Here is an 8186-nt window from a genome sequence, read left to right as displayed (position 1 = left end):
CCACCTGAATGGGAAGCTTGGAGTCTTAACCACTGGCCTGCTAGGCAACCCCTAACCACTTGACTTTAGTATTGGGTGATTGATGCTGTAATGGGAAGCACAGAAGGTGGCAGAGAAGGGGCCACCCCCAGCAGGAAAGGCTTTTGGTGGGGGGCAGGGGGCAGCTGAGACTGAGGATAAGATTATCCAGACGAAAAGTGTCTGGAGTGAGTGACCCAGATTGGGGAAGACAGTGAATAACGCACTGTAGCCTGGGATGTGTGTCTGTTTTTTCCTGGACCAGGTCAGAGGGACATTGGGACTCTGTGTGTAGACATCCTAAAAGAAGCTGCAGGGTCTCTGTCCAGGAACGGCCCCCTCACCACCTTTCCTGTCAGAATCTAGTCACATCCAGGTCACCAGGGAAAGTCAGCTTTAGGGCAGGAGGCTCAAACCAAAAAGGATGACTCAGATTCTGGGCTGAGCCTCCACAAAGAAATGGCGTGGACTCTGCCCAAGTCATTCTTCCCACCTCCTCTCGCCTCCCACCCAGTCCTGTTAGCCAAGGTACTTGCGTGCGTGTAAACCTACAACCTTTGGACCCCAGGGCAAACAGCCCTGAACTCCCTCAGGAAAGAATAAGTGCAACAGGGCACATTAACTTAGCATTCACCTTGATCCCATTAGGCACATGCATAGTCCAGTCTTTTGTCACTCTCAAATCAGCCCTGAAAATGAAAGTGTTCCTTTCTCTTTTGGGCTGACCGGAAAGTTGTGAGGTTCTGAAATGTTCACATACTTGACTGAAGACAGCTTGGAAAGGCCAAGATTTGAAACTTGTTCTCTCAAGTTCCTAACTAATGAATCTTAATTTTTAAAAAAATCTTGCCTGTTTTTGTAAGTTACGGGTTTCCCTGGTAGCTCAGCTGGTGAAGAACCTGCCTCCAATGCTGGAGGCCCCAGTTCGATCCCTGGGTTGGGAAGATCCCCTAGAGAAGGGAAAGGCTACTCACTCCAGTATCCTGGTCTGGAGAATTCCATGGACTGTATAGTCCACGGGGTCCAAAAGAGTTGGACATGACTTTCACTTTCACTTTGTAAATTACAGTTTTGAATGGGTGAGGCATTAGCATTCTGCCAAGCCCCAAAAGTCTAAAAACCATAGCCTGAAGGACTTCTTTGGTGGCCCAGTGGCTAAGACTCCGTGGTCCCAATGCAGGGGGCCGGGGTTCCAGCCCCGGTCAGAGAACTAGACCCCGCATGCCGCAGCTAAGAGGCTGCAACTAAGAGCCCACATCATGCCTCAGCTAAAAGACCCCACCTACCACAACCATAATAAAAAGATCCTGAGTGTCACATGTCGCAACTGAGGCCCAGTGCAGCCAAATAAATATTTTTAAAAATAAAAAATCAAAACCCATAGCTGGAAAAGTCTCCCTTTCCTTAATCATGTGTTCACCTGAAACTTTGTTCAAGAGTGTTTATTCAGGTTTATTCATAATCATTTTTGAAGTTCTTTGTGGATCTAAACATATTTCTTTTCAAAACTTCAAAATTGTTATGGACTGAATGTTTGGATTCTCTTAAAATTCATACGTTGAGTGCAATGAGCGACAAAGATTTACTGTATAGCACAGGGAACTATAGTCAATAGTTAACTTGTAACAAACTATAATGAAAGATAATTTCAAAAATAATATGTGTATGTGTATAACTGAATCACCTTTCTGTGTACCCGAAACATTGTAAGTCAACTATACTTCAATAAAATATAAATATTAAAAAATTTAATTCATATATTGAAGCCCTAAACCCCCAATCTAATGGTAATTGGAGGTGGGGACTTTGGGAGGTGATTAGGTCATGATGGGGCTTCCCAGGTGGCTCAGTGGGTAAAAGAATTCTGCCTGCAGTTCAGGAGACACAGGCAGACATGGGTTCAATTCCTGGATGGGGAAGATCCCCTGGAGAAGGGCATGGCTACCCACTCCAATATTCTTGCCTGGAGAATTCCACGGACAGAGGAACCTGGAGGGCTACAGTCCATGGAGTCACAAAGAGTCAGATATGACTTAGCATAGCACAGCAATCTGTACATACTTCAGGTGCACGATCTAACCAACTTTGACCTATGTAAACACCTGTGACTCTATCAGCATAATAAAGGTAATAGAAATCTCTATCACAGCCCAAAGTTTCCTTGTCCCTCTTAGGAAGCTCCCACTGGCTCCTCCCATCTTCTCCAGATAACCACATCCTGCTTCCTGTCACTACAGATAAGTTTGCATTTCCTAGAATTTTATATAAATGGAATCACATAGAATGAACTCTTTTTTTTTTTTTGGTCCACTTTTTTTTTTTTCATTCAGCATGATTATTTTGAAAGTCATCCAGTACTCTTGCCTGGAAAATCCCATGGACAGAGGAGCCTGGTGGGCTGCAGTCCATGGGTTTGCTAAGAGTCGGACACTACTGAGCGACTTCACTTTCACTTTTCATTTTCGTGTATTGGAGAAGGAAATGGCAACCCACTCCAGTGTTCTTGCCTGGAGAATCCCAGGGACGGGGGAGCCTGGTGGGCGGCTGTCTATGGGGTCGCACAGAATCCGACACGACTGAAGCGACTTAGCAGCAGCAACAGCATGTTGCAATGTGTATCAATAGTATGGTTATTTTTAATGTCTATATGGATAAACCAACAAATGAAATCCATTCATCTGTTGAAGAACATTTGAGTTGTTTCTGGTCTTCATTTATTAAAAATAAAAGCTTCTGGGACTCCCCTGGTGGTTCAGTGGTTCAATGGTTTCATCTTCCAATGCAGATGGTGTGAGTTCAATCCCTGGTTGGGGAGCTAAGATCCCACATGCTTCATGGCCAAAAACCAAAACATAAAATAGAAATTGTAACAACTTATATTGTAAAATATTGTAACAAATCCAGTAGAGACTTTAAAAATTGCCCACAACAACAAAAATCTTTTTAAAAATACAGCTCCTATGGACAACTCACATACAACTTTCAAGAAGTTTTTTTTTAATTGAAGTATATTTTATTTACAATGTGTTAATTTCTGCTGAACAGCAAAGTGATTCAGGAATATATATATATATATATATATTCTTCTTTATATTCTTTCCATTATGGTTTATCATAGAACACTGAATATAGTTCCTGTGCTGTGCAATAAGACCTTGTTCTTTATCCAGGCTATATATCATAGTTTGCATCTGCTAATCCCAAACTCCCAATCCTTTTTGCCCCCTTGGCAACCTCAAGTCTGTTCCCTATGTTTGTGATTCTGCTTCAGTTTTGTAGATAAGTTCATTTGGATCTAATTTTAGCTTCCACATATAAATGATATCATATGGTATTTGCCTCAGTTTCTGATCTGCTTCACTTAGTATGTGAATCCAATGTCAGGTACAAGTTTTTGATGGAATAGTGCTTTCATTACTCTCGGAGAAAAAAAATTTAATTAAAAATTTTAATTTCAATTTCCCTAGTACTCCTGTCCTTTAGCCATCCAGTTCCCCTTATACATATTCATAATCACTGGCAATAGTAAGTATATATATATTTATATCACCGAGTCACGTTTCTGTAACCTGAAACTAACACTACATTGTAAATCAACTATAATTCAATTTAAATAATAAAGACCAAAAAAAAATTCTTCTAGGTTTTAAGTCACAGAAAATCTTTATTGCAAGGTAAGATTTTCCTTTTCTACTCTGTTGCAGAACATTTATGGTTTTATTTTCATGCTTAGTTATTTGATGCAAATTACAACATCTTACAGCCCTGAAATTAAAACATGCTTGCTCCTTGAAAGGAAAGCTATGACAAACCTTAATAGCATATTCAAAAGCAGAAACATCACTTTGCCAACAGAGGTCCATATAGCCTAAGCTATGGTTTTTCCAGTGGTCATGTATGGATGTGAGAGTTGGACTATAAAGCTGAGTGCCGAAGAATTGATGCTTTCGAATTGTGTTGCTGGAGAAGACTCTTGAGAGTCCCTTGGACAGCAAGGAGATCAGACCAGTCAATCCTAAAGGAAATCAGTCCTGAATATTCATTGGAAGGATTGATGCTGAAGCTCTAGTACTTTGGCCACCTAAAGCAAAGAGCTAACTCACTGGAAAAGACCCTGATGCTAGGAAAGATTGAAGGCAGGAGAAGAAGGGGGTGACAGAGGATGAGACGGTTGGATGGCATCATCAACTCAATGGACTTGAGTTTGAGCAAACTCTAGGAGATGGTGAAGAACAGAGGAGCCTGGCATACTGCAGTCCATGGGGTCACAAAGAGTCAGACATAACTTGACAGCAACTGAACAACAATATCTTAATGAATCAATTACATCACTTCCCTAACCAGTGATTTATTGTAAGTGACTGGCTCACAGTCTGGGAACAACCTAAGTGTTCCAGCACGAGAGTATGGCTATCCAGTGTAACGCGCCAAACCCACTTTCAAATTGCAAATTATTTCAAGGAAGTACTTAGTGACCTCTGAGAAATATAGGCTATGTTAAGTAAGAAATTCAAACAGTGTGTCCAGTAACATTCCAATGTTTCTTTCTTTTTTTAAAAGTTAAAGTACAGCTAATTTACAATGTTATGTTACTTTAAAGTGTACAGCAAAGTGATTCAGTTCCAATGTTTCTTTTTAAACATGTTTATGAGAAAAGAGGCTGGTGAGAAACACAGAAATGGATTAACAACCTCAGGCAGGATGTCTGTGGGCCTGTTCATTTATTCATGAAGATATTTGTTCATGTTCGGATTACAAAAGGAGGCAGTTCTGCATCTCTGCTTGACAGTGCCCATCACCACTGATGAAGTAACCTTGCTGAAAAATCAAACTTGAATCTAAAAAAAAATCTCTAGAATGTCCAAAATCCAAAATAGTAGCAATGAGTCACCTGTGGCTGTCAGACACTTGAAAGGTGGCCATTCCAAGTTGTCATGTGATGTGTTCTAAGTATAAACAACACATCACATTAGGAAGACTTGGTTAAAAAAAAAAAAAAAAGTAAAATATCTAAGTTTTTTATATGTATTGCATGTTGAAATCATCAAATTTTGGGTGTGTTAGATTGAAATTAATGATTAAACTAAAGAAAGAAAATAAAGAGAAAGACAAATACCATATGATTTCATTTATATGTAGAATCTAAAATATGACACAGCTTATCTATGAAACAGAAACAGATTCACAGACATAGAGACAGACCTGTGGTTGCCAAAGGGGAGGGATGGGCGAGGGATGGATTGGGAGTTTGGGATTAGTGGATACAAACTCTTATATACAGGTTGGGTAAACAACATGTTACTGCATAGCACAAAGAACTGTATTCAATATCCTATGATAAACCACAATGGAAAAGAATATGAAAAAGGATATATATGTATGCATAACTGAATCACTTTGCTGTAGAGTAGAAATTAACACATCATAAATCAGTTATATTTCAATACAATTAATTATTAAAAATGAATAAAACTGGGACTTCTCCGGTGGTGCAGCAGATGGGAATCTGCCTGCAGTTCAGGGGACACGGGTTTGATCCCTGGCCCTGGAAGATCCCACATGGCGCTGAGCCACTAAGCCTGCTGGCTGCAACTACTGAGCCCATGTGCTACAGCTGCTGAAGTCGGAGTGCCTGGAGCCTGTGCTCCGAAACTAGCCACTGCAATGAGAAGCCTGAGCTCTGTGATGGAGAGAGAAACTAGAGAAAGCCCAGGCAAAAGAAAGGAAGATCCAGTACAGCCGAAATAAATAAATAGTTACAAATGACTAAAACAAATTTTGTCTTCTTTAATTTACTTTTTAGAGTGGCTACTAGAAAAATTTAAATTAAACTTGTGATTCGTATTTGTGGCTCACCTTATATTTTTATTACACAGCATTGGTCTAGATCTAGACCTAGATCCAGCTGCCAATGTTTACAAAATACAGAAGACAGGGGAACATCTTAAAGGACACCAAAGGGGTGGGGTCAGCCCAATCCAAACTGTGAGAGATATTAGCGGACAAATCTTTTTTTCTTTTCAAGCAAAAAACTAAAAACAACAAAAAGATGGTGAGACAATTTTTAGTTTCAGTCAAGGTACACTTCAACAGTCTGTAAACCAAGAACTTCTAGATGTTCAAGCTGGATTTAAAAAAGGTAGATGAACCACAGATCAAATTGTCAACATCCATTGGATCAGAGAAAAAGCAGAGAGTTCCAGAAAAACATCTACTTCTGCTTTATTGACTATGCTAAAGCCATTGACTATGTGAATTACAACGAACCGGAACATTCTTAAAGAGATGGGAATACCAGACCACCTTACCTGCCTCCTGAGAAATCTGTATTCAGGTCAAAAAGCAACAGTTAGACGTAGACATGAACTGTTTATAATAGCCAGGACATGGAAGCAACCTAGATGTCCATCAGCGGATGAAGGGATAAGAAAGCTGTGGTACATGTACACAATGGAATATTTCTCAGCCATTAAAAAGAATACATATGAATCAGTTCTGATGAGGTGGATGAAACTGGAGCCTATTATACAGAGTGAAGTAAGCCAGAAAGAAAAACACCAATACAGTATACTAACGCATATATATGGAATTTAGAAAGATGGTAACAATAACCCTGTATGCGAGACAGCAAAAGAGACACAGATGTATAGAACAGTCTGTTGGACTCTGTGGGAGAGGGAGAGGGTGGGATGATTTGGGAGAATGTCATTGAAACATGTATATTATCATATGTGAAACGAATCGCCTGTCCAGGTTCAATGCATGATACAGGATGCTTGGGGCTGGTGCACTGGGATGACCCAGAGGGATGGTGGGGAGGTAGTTGGGAGGGGGGTTCAGGATGGGGAACATGTATATACCCATGGCGGATTCATGTTGATGTATGGCAAAACCACTACCATATTGTAAAGTAAAAAAAAAAAAAAAAAGAAGTGGACATGGAACAATGAACTGCCTCCAAACTGGGAAAGGGGTGCGTCAAGGAATTTTTAGTTTAAAAGAGATTTAATGGCAATTTTAAAAAATACTTATTTATTTGGCTGCACCAAGTCTTAGTTGAGGTATACAGGAGCTTTTGCTGTGGCATGTGGGATCTAGTTCCCTGAATAGAGATCAAACCCTCACCCCCTGCACTAGGAGCACAGAGTCTTAACCACTGAACCACCAGGAAAGTCCCCAAAAGAGATTTAAAAACATTTCAACCAAAGGTAACGTATGGATATTTGAGAAACTTGATTCAAACTATCTCTAAAATAATAAAACAAAGGATAACAACAAATCATAAAATTTATGGACATTAAATTACTGGACATTGGATGATGTAGAAATTTAAAAGTGTGATAATGTTATATGGGTATTTTTATTTTTTAATTAAATCTAATTTAAAAAATTTATTTGTATGCACTGGGTCTTAGTTGTGGCATGTGTGATCTAGCTCCCTGACCAGGGATGAAACCCAGTATTGGGAGCACAGAGTCTTAGCCATGGGACCACCAGGGAAGTCCCAACATATGGGTAGTATTTTGTTTAAAGAAATGTCCTAAAAAAGTGATTTGTGTCTCCTAGAATGCATACTCAAATATCTACTGATAATGAAATGGCCGGGATTTGCTTCAAAATAATCCAACTGGGAGGAAGTGGGAACCCAGGTGGGAGATGAAACAAAATAGACTTGATAACTGGTGTTCAGATTATACAATCTTTTTTTTTCATTTTGGGAAAATATGTTGTTGTTCTTCAGTCGCCCAGTCGTGTCCGACTCTTTGGGACCCCATGGACTGCAGCATGCCAGACTTCCCTGTCCTTCACCATCTCCTGGAGTTTGCCCAAGTTCATGTTTATTGTATCAGTGATGCCATCCAGCCATCTCATCCTCTGATGCCCTCTTCTTCTGCCCCTGATCTTTCCCAGCATCAGGGGCTTTTCCAATGAGTTGTCTGTTCGAGTCAGATGACCAAAATACTGGAGCTTCAGCTTTGGCATCAGTTCTTCCAGTGAATATTCAGGGTTGATTTCCCTAAAGATTGACTGGTTTGATCTCCTTGATGTCCAAGGGACTTTCAGGAGTCTTCTCCAGCACCACAGTTCAAAGACATCAATTCTTTGTTGTTCTGCCTTCTTTATGTTCCAGTTCTCACAACCATTCGTGACCACTGGGAAGACCAGCA

Source organism: Bos grunniens, chromosome 7, assembly GCF_055505025.1.
Source record: "Bos grunniens cultivar Pamir isolate PY7600 chromosome 7, Bosgru_T2T1.0, whole genome shotgun sequence".
Taxonomy (NCBI): domain Eukaryota; kingdom Metazoa; phylum Chordata; class Mammalia; order Artiodactyla; family Bovidae; genus Bos; species Bos grunniens.
Note: the sequence above shows the minus strand (reverse complement) of the source record.